General features: G+C 46.6%; 1 protein-coding gene across 10 annotated transcripts in view; it reads left to right on the top strand.

Moving 5' to 3' along the window:
* The window catches only part of CACNA1A (calcium voltage-gated channel subunit alpha1 A), a 310,161-nt gene that overhangs the window by 191,668 nt on the left and 105,108 nt on the right, over positions 1-13,385 (top strand). The window lies entirely within an intron of this gene.

Below are 13,385 nucleotides of genomic sequence, written 5' to 3'. Positions count from 1 at the left end.
GCATGTTTTATTCAGTGGCTTTTAAATATTTACACATATACGTGGGCCTCGGTTGGTACTCTTGTCCTAGGTCTTGAAAATGTTAAGTTCAGGTCAGAAAAGATGTGCACGCCTACCTGCCCCCCCCCCGCTTCCGTTCTGCATAGCATCTCTAGGAACAGACAGCAGGTTTGAGGTGCTCAGGCTCTTTCTTGGCCCTGACCTGCAAAGAGCTTGGGCTAAAGGTTACACCCAATTGGCCAAAGCTTGCTTGGGCTCTAGGTTTGTTTCTTTTCTTTTTTTTTTAATTCTGTTTGTTTGTTTGTTTGTTTATTTTTGGCTGCGTTGGGTCTTCGTTGCTGCGCGCGGGCTTCTCATTGCGGTGGCTTCCCTCGTTGCGGAGCATGGGCTCTAGGCATGCGGGCTTCAGTAGTTGTGGCTAGCGGGCTCTAGAGCGCAGGCTCAGTAGTTGTGGCGCACGGGCTTAGTTGCTCCACGGCATGTGGGATCTTCCCAGACCAGGGCTCGAACCCACGTCCCCTGCATTGGCAGGCAGATTCTTAAGCACTGCGCCACCCGGGAAGTCCCTAGGTTTTTTTTCTTTACAAGGCTGTTGCAAGAGGAGGCTTCAGAGGGAAATGAACCCTTCTGGGAGTGAAACAGAGCTGGGAGATAGGAAGGTAAGGGAATTTAGGCAGAGAGTGGGGGTGGAGAACAGGAGCTAAGAAAAGTGTGAACATGGAAACAGGTTATATCATGGGGTTGGACATCCAGAAAAAGGGTCCGAGGTTCATAGGAAGACAATGGAGATGAGCTCAGTGGTGGATGAGGAAGTGTGAGCAGGGACATGAATTTCCAGAGGGTTCTATAGTTGTAAGCACCATCATCTTAGGGGATATTTGCCCTGGAAGCCTAGAGTTGAATCACCTTGGGGGAAGCAAACTCGGGGGAAACAGTTGAGAGAACAGAGTCAGGCATCAGGCTGCTTGGGTTCCCCTCCCGACTCCACCACTTCCTTGCTGTGCAACCTTGGACAAGTCACTTGGGCTCTCTGTGCCTCCATTTCCATGTGTGCAAAATGAGGAGAAGCACAGTCCTACCTCACAGGGCACAAGGACTGAGGGAGGTGAATATATGTGAAGCATTTAGAACAGTGCATGGTCCAAATTTGTAGGCCAAATTTTCCACCCCAAAGGGCACTCCTTTTAAAAATATAAATGAATTTTTCATTGTGAAAACTCCAGCAGCACCTGAAGAAGTGGAGTGAGCCATTGGGTCCCACTTTATTTGCCACTCTCACCCCACTGGTAACTGCCACTAACTCAGAGTAGCCTTCTAGAACTTTCCATGCACTTACATCCCACAGTCATGCTTTGGGTGGAAACCCAGGGAGCAGGGATTTGAGCCTGATGTGAGCCTAGAGCAGTGATAAAGTACCACAAACCGGGTGGCTTAAAACAACAGACACTTATTACCTCACAGTATGGAGGCCAGAAGGTGTCAGCAGGGCCAGGCTCCCTCCAAAGGCTCTCGGGGAGGATACTTCCTTGCCTCTTCCAGCTTCTGGTGGCCGCCAGCAATCCTTGACATTCTTTGGCTTATAGATTCTCTGTTGTCCACTCGAATACCCCATCTTCACATGGCCATCTTCTTATAAGGACACTGGTCGTATTGGCTTAGGGCCCACCCTACTCTAGTACAAAGTCATCTTAACTAATTACATCTGCAACAACCCCATTTCTAAATAAGGTCACATTCTGAGGTCCTGGAAGTTAGGACTTCAACAGATCTTGGTGGGGCACGGGTGGTGGGGACATAATTCAATTCATAACATCTCCCAAATGAAGTGCTTGCACCTGAACCCTTGTCTGGGGCTTCCTAAATTAAGACAACCTCCCCCCCACCCTGAAACGCAACCACTAGGACAACTCATTGCTAAGGGCAGGGGCTAAGTGGCATCTTTGAGTTTCTGCTGACGAGGACAGAGCTATTGCTTTTCCAGACTCATTTGGGTCCTGCCCTTGTGCTCTGCCATTTGCCAGGCCTGCCCTAGGACTCCCTTAGCTCCATCCAGCCACAGGCAGGCACAGTGTCTGGACTATCTGTCCTTTATGCTTGTGCTAGAGCCAAGCCCGTGGGCATGACCTCACCATCCGCTATCAGGTGAGATCCATGGGAAGAGTCCAGAAGCACCTGCTCCAAGCATCTTAGAATCCACAGGCACAGGTGCCAGATGGATGTCGTCCACCTGGGTGGGCAGTGCTTTATGATCCCAACATCTCATTTCTTTTCTCAGTATCATTGAAATCCATTTGTTTATTCCATAATTACTTATTGACTGCCTACTGTGTGCCAGGAAATGATCAGGTGATCAGGGACAACACAGTGAAGACGACAGACAAAAATCCCCATCCTTGTAGGGGAGACAGATGTGACCAATAAACATTATAAATAATAAACTACTCAGAAGGTGGAAGATAGACTTTAAGCAAATACATAATGTGGGACGTGGTGACATGACCTGTGTCATCCTATGAGGACAACAGCAGCATAAAAGGACAGGTGTTGGGGTGTGGGGGCTAGTTTAGGTCAGGCAATGAGGGAATGCTCCTCAGAGGAGGTGACATTCCCACAGAGACTGAGAGAGCCAGGCAGATGTTTGGGGGAAGAACGTTCTTGGCAAAGGGAACAGCAGCTCGCCTACACGGTGTGCTGGGGCCCCGTCCAGGTTTTTCCCTTTTCAATTTGTCTCTTTTCTTTCCCACTTGACTTCCTGGTTAAAGTGCCTTTTAGAAAAAGCCTAACCTTAACTAATCAGCACCCCTGTCGAAGATTTATATCGGGATGTGCACCCCAGCGTTATTTGTAAAAATAGAACAAAACTGGAAGCAACTGGTTAAATACCGTATGGTCCCTCCATATGATGGAGTATCATGTCATTAAAAATCATCTGTTGGGAGAATATTTAAGGATGCGGGGAAATGCTCACCATGTAATGACAAGTGGGGGGGGGGGACTGATTTTAAAAAAAGAATCAAGGTGAGATAAGCCTTATGTCTTAGTCAGCTCAGGCTGACAGTACAAAACACCATAGACTGGGCAGCTTAGACAGTAGAAATGTACTTTCTCACAGTTCTGGAGGCTGGAAGTCTGAGATCAGGGTGCCAGTATGGTCCGGTTCTGGTGAGGGCTCTCTTCCTGGTTTGCAGACGGCTGCCTTCTCACTGTGTCCTCACATGGTGAGGGCAGAGAGAGAGAGAGAGCAAGCTCTCTGGGATTAGTGACTTTTACAAGGACAGTAATCTCATCATGTGGGCCCCACTCTCATGACCTCCTGTAACCCTAATCACCTCCCAAAGGCCCCATCTCCAAATGCCATTACATCGGGGATTAGGGCTTCAACATATGAATTGGGTTGGAGAAGGGACACAGTTCAGTCCATAGAACCTTATAATCTCAAGTGTGTAATTTTGAAAATATAAGGAAAAAAGACTGGAGTCCGCTGTACCAAGATGGCCTTTAGGTAGTGGGATTTGGGAATCTTTATTTTCTTGATACTTCTCTATATTGTCAAATTTTTCTACAATGAGCAGTTTACTTCTATCCTCTTTTTTTAAATTGAAGGATAGTTGATTTACAATATTGCATTAGTTTCAGATGTATAGCATAGTAATTCAGTTATTTTTTTGCAGATTATATTCCATTTTAGGTTATTACAAACTATTGAATACAATTCCCTGTGCTATACAGTAAATCCTTGTTGCTTATCTATTTTATGTATAGTAGTTTCATAATTTACTTTTATGATCAGGGAGTGCATTTAAACTTGTCTTGCTAAGAGTTTAGGAGGAAAAAGATTTTTGGTTACTCGTAGACCAGGAGATGGGGAGGAAGGACAGGGAAAAGAGCATTTTCTGGGTGCCCATTGTATGCTGGGTGTTTTTATCTTATATTACCTGTCCAGAGAGAGTCCACGTCAAAATAAATAAATGACTTATTGATTGACATAACAATAATAAATGGTCATTTTATTGCTTTATTATTAAATAAACAAATAAGTGAAGAAGAGACAAATCTTCCTTACAAAAGAATTCCATTTAATATATATAGACAGTCCCCCTCCAGGAATGGAGTTTAATCTTTCCCCCACCCCCAGTTTGAGGATGGGCTGGACTTAGTGACTCGCTTCTAAAGAATAGTGTAAGGAAAGGACATATATCATTTCACAGTGGAGAAACCTAGAAGACACCACCTTAACCAAGTGACAAATTTTGACATCCCAGTGGATGTGTGATCATAGGATCTTTGATTTGATATGATGAGGAGGGAACCTCACCTCCGGGGTTTTCTTCTCAAAGACTCATCACCCCATAATCGTAGGCAAAACATGAGACAAACCCAGATTGGAGGGCATTCTGCAGGATATCTGAGCAGTTCTCTTCAAGACTGTCAAGGTCATGACAAACAAGGAAAGACTGAGAAACTGACCCAGACCAGAGGAACCTAAAGAGGCGTGAGGACTAAATGAAATGGTGGATCCTGGATGGGATCCTGAAAAGGGGGCAAACCCAAATAAAGTCTATAAATAACTGGTGAAGGAGAGATTACTGTCACCCATTTTACAAATAAGACTCTGGTTGATAAAATTGCCGGAGGTTTGCCAGACAGGAAATGGTAGTACCAGCCTGCGAGCTCTGCATTCCTCTTCCCTGTGCTCTGAGCTGAACCCAGAGAAATAGATATTGGGGGGGAAGGGGAGAGAGGTGGGGGGTTGAGAGAGGGCAAAGGAGGGAGGGAGAGAGGAAGGGCGGGAGGGAAGGTGGGCAGTTAATTTTCAAAGGAGGAATTTCTTAAAACTCAGTCACTAAGTCTGGGGCAGAAAGATGGAAGATTGGGAGCAAAGAGAATCCACCTGAAAGAATTTTAAACCTTGTTGAGCCACAGACCCCTTTGTCAGTGTAATGATTTTTAAAGTCTAATAAATTAAAAGACTGGAGATGATGAAGGAAGCCAAATGTACTGAAGTTGTTATAAAAATATTGTTAAAAACAGATTGGTAACGTCGTTTTAGTGTTTATAACACGTTGCCAACAGGACCTGGCAATGAGTCAGATAACCCCCATAATTTCATGGGAGTGTTGAAGCTAAGAGATTTTGTGGGATATCTGTGAACTACATGTGATTTCTGTGGGTGAGGGGCATCACCGGTTCTGCCCACACTGTTGCAGTTTGCTGCCTCCCCTCATAATGGAAGAAAATGCCCCACTTTCTGGTGGAAATTAGGGGAAGTGAAGGATTAACTTTTTTCCATGCAAATTCACAGACTTGCCAAGGATTCCCACCCCAGTTGAGCCTGAGGGAATCTCGCAGTGACTTCTGTGGTTGCTTGGCTAGGAAAACCCTCCGAGGAGGTGATAGCTTAGCAAGTAACTGAAATTCTCGCTGTCCGTGTCTGGCTCAGCCCCCACCACAAGTTACCCAATCCAAAATGTCAAGAGTGCCACTATGGAGAAACCCTGCTCTAGAAAACCGGGGATCCTTGAAGATGGGGCATTGAGGCATCCCTGGGCATGGTGGACCTGCCCACATTAGGATTTTGTAGTGGGGTGAGTGCTTATCCAACCCAAAGACCGCAAAGGCAAGTATATTGAAATTCTGTGCCAAAAGTGTGGTCCGAGACAGGTCTAACTGCTATAAAATGAACCTCAGTCAACATAGCCAAGCTCTACCCTTGTCCTGGACCTCTGAAGGACCCAGAGGGCTCCTGTGCCCATCCCTGGACCTTCCTGGGGCCCACGTTGGATCTGGGCAGCCTTCTGGAATCCTAATGGGCTATCAGCTATTTCCTCTGTACTGCACTATTCTGGGTGTTTCTCTGTGCACCAGCCCGTTGACTCCTTGATGGTAACCCTCTAAGGTAGAGCCTTAAATAGTCCCATTTTACAGATGAGGAAACTGAGGGCCAAGGCCACACACAAGGAGTTAAGGTTGGAATCCAGCTCTGACTCAACACCGGTTCCCTCAGAATCTGCTATTTGCTACCTCCCATGGCAAACAGGATGGAGGACTGGCTCTCTGAGCTCAAGGGGGCGGCATGGGGAAGCCCAGGAGGGCTGCACTGGAGCCATTTGCTGGAGACAAAAGTTGGTGGCTCTGTGTATTGCTTGAGCAACAGGCAGCCTTATTTCACAGGGACCCCCTCACCATATGTGCATGCGTGACTCAAAAACAAAAAAAAAAAAATCAGAAATCACCTCCACCCCACACAGAGGACGTACCCAACATGCTTCTCACCGAATGAGCCAAAGCAGCCTGGGGGTGCAGTGTGGGCGATGGGACTTGCCCTCTCTTAGTTGCTACCAGGGTGGGGAGAGGAAGAGTCTGGGGCCCTGGCAGGACCTGTACATCTTGAGTTAACTTTTCACCATTCGCTGAGAGCCTGCTGCATCCCTACATCTTCTTTGTATCATTAACTGATCCATAAAACAACCTCATGAGGGGAAATATTTTTAGGTCCATCTTCCAGATGAGGAAACTGAGGCTCACAGGGGATTCAGTGACCTGCCAAGATCCCCTAGTCAAGGGTAGTGAAGTCAGGATTTGAACCCAGCACTGGGCACTAACTGTTACACTCCCTCCCTCTCTCTATGACTCTCACCTTCTCTTTTTTTTTCCCCTCTCTGTCTTTGTCTCTCTTAATTCTTGGTCTCTCTGTCTCTCTCTGTTTCTTCCTGTCTCTCTCTCTTTCTCTCTCCTCCTTTCCTTTCTTCGCCTCTTTATTCCTCTCTCTCCCCCACCTCTCTGTGCTTTTCTCTGTGTGTTTCTCTTACTCTCTATTTCTATTCCTCACTTAATGTCAATTAAGAAAGTGGTAAAACTGTGCTTAGTTGATGATTATAAATGCAAGTCCCTTGACAAATGGTCACTATTGGTTGAAACTGATCTTTGACCTAAGCCCTTGTATAATTCATAGATGTTTATTTTGGCCAACATCAAAGCATCAGATCTGGGGGACTTTAGATCACGCATTCATTCAACAAACATTCATTGAGTGTGTACTGCATGCAGGTAATGTTCTAGGCACCAAGGATACGCAGCAAATGGAAGAGACAAAAAAATCCCTGTTTGGGGGGAGTTGACATTTTGGTGGGAGAAGCAGGCAGCCAACAAGATAATTAAGAAAATTTTATATATGTGGCAGAATCTTAAATATTTTAGGCTTTGTGGGCCATGCAGTCTCTGTCACAACTACTCAATCTGCTTTCGTAGCACAAAAGCAGCCACAGGGGAGATACATAATGAATGGGCATGGCTGTGTGCCGATAAACGTTAATTTACAAAAACAGGTGGCACGCATGGGTGGTGGTTTGTCAACTCCTGTGTAAGAGGGTGATGAAAGCTCAGGTGAAAAATAAAGCAGTTAGAGGGGTTGTGGATCCTCAAGGTGAGAGGTTGAAGTTCTTCTAATAAGACCTGAAAGAGGTGAGGGAGAGCCATGTAGGTATGTCAGGGAAGAGAGACCCAGGTGGACAGGACAGCCAGTGCAAAGGCCCTGAGGCAGGGGTGGTTCTGGCATTTGTGAGGAGCCAGGCACCCCGTGTGGCTGGAACTGAGGGACTGAGGGTGAGCAAGGGAGCTGAAGAGGCCAGGGGAGGTGACAGGAGACCTCAGAGGCAGAAAGACCATATAATTCGCTGCCCAAACCAGGACAATTTTGAGAGTGAATGGGGAAAGGAGAACTCAAAAAAGAATTAACAGGCGTCGCATAATTTAATAACAGGTACAAACTGGGACAGACATACGACCTCCCTCATGGCCACTGTGGGGCTTTGGCTCTTTCACAGTCAAATCCACCCCATTTTTATCCCTTATGCTGGGGAGTTGGGTGTTCTCTGGAGCTGAGGTTTGTTGTTTTTTTTACATCATCTGTACTTTTTCTGACTGAACCATGCTCAAAAAATTAGAGGAAAATAAGCCATAAAACAGAAGGCACTTAAGGATTTTACTGGGATTCAGCCTTTCATTTGTTTGATGAGTATTGAGCGCTTGCTAAGCGCCAGGCATCATGCTAGGTACCAACAGTGAGGGGGTGAATCCGTATTTTCCCTCTCCTTTAAGGCTCTCATGGGCCAATTGTTATAAACAGAAAATACTATGTTAAGTGCAGTGAAGGAGCGAGGTAGAAAAAAAAATCTGTCGGATACAAGCCAGAATGGTGGGTCTAAGCCCCAGCTGTGCCATCCGCACCCCGTGTGAGCCAGGCAAATCATCTCCCTCAGCCTCAGTTTCCCCATCCACTGGAGATTCTGAGAATCAAGGGGTGTTTTGTCAGCTCAAACGGGCTCTACTAAAGTGACCGTTGTTGTCCCACCTGCCTCTTCGTTTCCCAGGGAAACAGCCTGATCATTGGGACTTGGGATAAATACATTTCCCTGTCATTGTTATTATTTAAACAATCCGCCCACAGGGACTTCAAATGCAAATGCATATATTGACAAAATGATTCAGAAAGCAAAACATGCTTGGAAGTGAATGAGAGTTCTGTCTGTGCTGTGAGGAGGGGCAAGCCCTTTTGGCTGGAAGGCTTCTCTGAGAGGGGGCACAGTAGAATGAAAGGCTGAGTGATGAGAGGGAATCAACCAAGTCAAGATCTAGGAGAAACTGTCTCCAGGCAGAGGCTCAGAGGACAACCAGCTCATTGTAATCTTGAACATTAATTTCTCTGTCAGACATACAGGAAACATTCTTTTCCCCCATCTGCCTCCTGAGAGCCATATAAAAGTCAATGAGAAAGTGATATTTGAGAGAAGTCTAAAGGAGATAAAGGAGTGAACCAAGGAAATATCAGGGTGTATCAATCAGAAAATCTAGGTTATGCTGCAGTAACAGACATTCTCCAACATCACTGTGATTTTAACAACAAATGTCTTTTCTGGTACATGTCCAGTGCAGGTTGGCCGTGAGGAAGAAGGGAGCTATACTCAGCAGAGTCACTTGGGACCTAGCTAATGGAGCAACCAGCACCTAGAGCATTACCAGTTGGTATTCCAAAAGGAAAGAGAGCCCTGGAGGGTCCCAAACTGGCAGTTCAATGCTCTGGTCCAAAAGTGACTTAGGTATTTCCACTCACTCCTCATTGGCCAGCACTCATCATATGGCCCTCAGCCAACCACAGGGAGACAGGGACGGGCCATCTTGCCGTATCTCAGGGCATATTTAGTGACAGCACTAATGAAGAATAGCGTTTCAGGCAGTGGAACTCTTTGAGCCTTGGGAAGAAAGACAAGGCGATCTTGCGAGTGTATCTTTCTGGTGTTAATGACTTTGACAAGCAAGCAATTTCCCTCCTCCCCATACCCAGACTCATGAGCACACCCACGCTTAACCTGAACTGCCAAAGGAGGTAAGACCCAGGATGGGAGGTTTGTGTCCCCCACATTCTGTGCTATCACAGAACGGCCAAGGAAGCTCCAGTCTTTCGGCTTGGGAAATATATTTCCCATTTTTCTCCTGAGCAAACCCCAGGAAAGCCCACCTACTAATCAAAAACTGCACCCAACCCTCTGCCAGCTTCTTGTCTGTGAGTTGTTGGATCCACAGCATGGAATTGAGTCATCTGGGCTAGATTGGAAAGAGAACAAGCATCTCTAAAATCAGGCAGCAGAACCCCAGTCCCCAGGGAGGGAAAAGCAAGACAAGGGAGGAAGAAGGAGAGAGGAGGGAGAAGGGAGCACAGCTTGGGGTGGAGGATGTGGGCTGTGTGGGGAGGCACCTCTCATTCAGTCATTCAACAAACATTTATTGGACACCGCATGCATGCCTGGCATTGTGATAGGGAATACAGCAGTGGGAAAAAAGCACAATGTCCCTGCCCCATGTGGAATTGACAGTGGGGAGACAGACAATGAGCAGGAGAAATAAGTATAGAGGAGGAGATGCACTAAGGGAAAAATAGAGCAGGAAATGAGATTAGAAATGAAGGTGCAACTGTAAAAGGCCATCAGGGAAACCCTGCCCGAGAAAGTGACCTTTGAGCAGAGATCTGAAGGAGGTGAGGGGAGCCATGTAGGAAATTGGGGGAAGAGCATTCCAGGCAGAGGAAGCAATAGGTGCAAAGGCCCTGGGGTGGGACTGTACTTGGTGCGTTTGAGGAGCTACAGGAAGGCCATGTGGCTGGAGTGATCCAGGGGGAGAACGACAGGAGAGCAGGGCCTGGAAGCGATGGGGTCGGGAGGTGGCACCTCTGCCATTTAGTAGCTCAGTTACCGTGTTCTTTGTCTGTGGCCGACATCACCAAGTACCACAGCTGGGTGGCTTAAAACAACAAAAATGTATTCTCTCACAGTTCTGGAGGCCAGAGTCCAAAATCAAGGTGTCAGCAGGGCTCTACTCCCTCTGAGACTCTGGGTGGAATTCTTTCTTGCCTCTTCCTGACTTCTGGTGGTGACTGTCAGCCCTCAGCATTCCTTGACTTGCAGCTGTGTCCCTCCAGTCTCTGCCTCCGTTGTCACATGGCTGTCCTCTCCCCTGTGTGTCCCTGTCTTCACCTGTTATTTCTTCTTCTTAAAAGGACACCAGTCATAGTGGACTAGGGCCCACGATCATGACCTCTTCTTAACTTGATGGCAGCTGTAAAGACCCTGTTTCCAAATAGGGTCCCATTGAAAGGTACTGGAGGTTAGGATTTCAACATATCTTTTTTTGGTGGGGGGGGGGGGCCGGTGTGCCATGCAGCATGTGGGATCATAGTTCCCTGACCAGGGATTGAACCTGTGCCCCCTGCATTGAGAGCACGGAGTCTTAACCACTGGACCTCCAGCGAAGTCCCTCAACATATCTTTTAGGGGGATACAATGCAGCCCATGACAGGGACCTTGGGCGTGGGACTTTACCTCTGTGTGCCTTAGTTTCCTCACCCGGGAAGATGGGGAGGATTACATACCACCTTTTGTGAGAGGATTAAATGAGCTCAAGTAGGCTGAGGACCTGGCACTGTGAGTGTCTTTTATGCCGGGCAGCATCACGGGGCCAGGTGGTTCTAAGCATATCAGGGAGCTGGGGCGTGGGCAGATCCTGGGGTGGAGGGGCTGCCTTGGTACCAAGGGCCTCAGCCATTTCTCCCCGTTCAGTCCTGCCCCTCTCCCCCCACCCACCCACTGCTCCGTCTCCATCCCAAACCTGCTTCCTGAGATAGCCAGACTTTTTTCTGCTGTTGGCCGGTGCCAGCTGTCTCCCCCTGGGCTATAGTTAACCCCTAAGAAATGGTGACGAAAAGGCCTCAGCCACAGCAGCAACATCAGAGGGGGAAGCACAAAGCCAGTCCTGCCTTCTCTCCACCCCTGTTCTGCTGACCCTTTTCTTTCTTCCAGAACCTTCAAGAAGCAAAGCATTGGGGAAAAAAAAAAAAAAAAAAGAAGCAAAGCATTGGAACTCTGTTAGAACAAGGGTGTGAGCAGGGGACTGGCATATTCTTTGTCCCCTGAACCTCTCTGTGTCCATCATGGAAGTTGGCTTTCTTGGTTTGTTTGTTTTCTTTTCTTTTTTTTTAATTATTGTGGTAAAATAAACATAACCTAACACTTACCATCTAAACCATTTTTAGCTGTCCAGTTCATTGGCATTAAGTGCATTCACTTTGATGTGCAGCTGTCACCACCATCCGTCTCCAGAACTTTTTCATCTTGCAAAACTGTTAACTCTGTCCCTGTTAAACACTAACCCTCCATCCCCCTCCCCCAGCCCCTGCCCACCATTCTACTTTCTGTCTCTGTGAACTTGACAACTCTGGGAACCTCATATAAGTGGAATCATACAGTTTTCGTCCTTTTGTGTTTGGCTTATTTCATTTAGCATAATGTCCTCAAGGTTCATCCATGTTGTAGCATGTGTCAGAATTTCCTTGCTGGGCTTCCCTGGTGGCGCAGTGGTTAAGAATCCGCCTGCCAATGAAGGGGACGCAGGTTTGAGCCCTGGTCTGGGAAGATCCCACATGCCACAGAGCAACTAAGCCCGCGTGCCTAGAGCCCGCAACAAGAGAAGCCCGCTCTCTGCAACTAGAGAAAGCCCGCGCAGCAACGAAGACCCAACACATACGAAAATAAATAAATAAATAAAGCAAATGCAGGAAATATATATACATAAAGAAAAAGAATTTCCTTGCTTTTTAAGGTAAAGTTGACTTTCTTAAAAAAAAAAAAAAAACAACTTTTTTTTGGTTCAAGTAAAATACACATACAGGACACTTCACAGATCACATTTGATGAATTTTTACAAACTGAACACACATGTGTAACCAGCACCCATATCAGGAAACAGAACCTTCTCAGCCCCAGAAGGTCCCCCTCTTGTTCCCTCCAGAGTCACTACCCTCCCCAAAGGATACTCCATCTGGGCCTCAAACATCATCAACTCATTTACCTGTTTTTGTATTTTGCATGAATGGAATCTTACATATATGGTCTTTTCTGTCTGGCTTCTTTTGCTTGATGCCAAGTCTGTAAAGTTTCATGTGGTGGATAGCAGTCATTCATTGCACAATATTCCATTTATTTATCTTCCCTCCTGTTGAGAAGGATTCAGTTTGTTTCCAGTTTGGAGCTGTTATGAAGATCACCACTATGAACATTCTTGCATGTGTCTTTGGCATTCACAGGTTCACATTTCTGTTGGATAACATCCCAGGAATGGAATGTTCATGACATAGTGAAGGTGCATGATTTAATTTTAGTAGAAATTCCCAACCCATTTTTCAAAGTGGTTGTACCATGTATTATGGATTGAATTGTGTCCCTTCCAAAATGCACATGTTGAAGCCCTAACTCCTAGTACCTCAGAATGTGACTTTATTTGGAAATGGGGTCATTGCAGGAGTAATTAGTTAAGATAAGGTCATTAGGATGGGCCCTAATCCAATATGACTGGTGTCCCTATAGAAAGGGGAAATTTGGACACAGAGACAGACATGCACTCAGGAAGAAAGTCATGTGTTGATGAAGGCAGAAATCAGGGTGATGCATCCACAAGCCAAAGAACCACCAAAGATTGTCAGCAAACCCCCAGATACCAGGGGAGAGGCGTATTCTCCCTCAGAGCCTCCGGAAGGAACCAACACTGCTGCTACCCTGATCTTGGTGTTCTAGCCTCCAGAACTGTGAACCAATAAATTTCTGCTGTTTTAAACCACCCACTTGGTGGTTCCTTATTACAGCAGCCAAAAGAAACTCATACACCATGTTACCCTGCCATTGGCAGCATGCGACAGTTCCAGTTCCTCCACAGATTCACAGCACCAGTGTCAGTCGTTCTCATTTTAGCCTTTCTGCAGGGCAGCAGTAGCACTGAAAGTGCTTTTAAAGATGAGCTTTTAAAGCCACATTTGGGGGCCCCCACATTCTCAGATGCCATAG

Source organism: Balaenoptera musculus, chromosome 3 (assembly GCF_009873245.2).
Source record: "Balaenoptera musculus isolate JJ_BM4_2016_0621 chromosome 3, mBalMus1.pri.v3, whole genome shotgun sequence".
Classification (NCBI taxonomy): Eukaryota; Metazoa; Chordata; class Mammalia; order Artiodactyla; family Balaenopteridae; genus Balaenoptera; species Balaenoptera musculus.
Note: the sequence above shows the minus strand (reverse complement) of the source record. Positions and strands in the feature narration are given on the sequence as shown.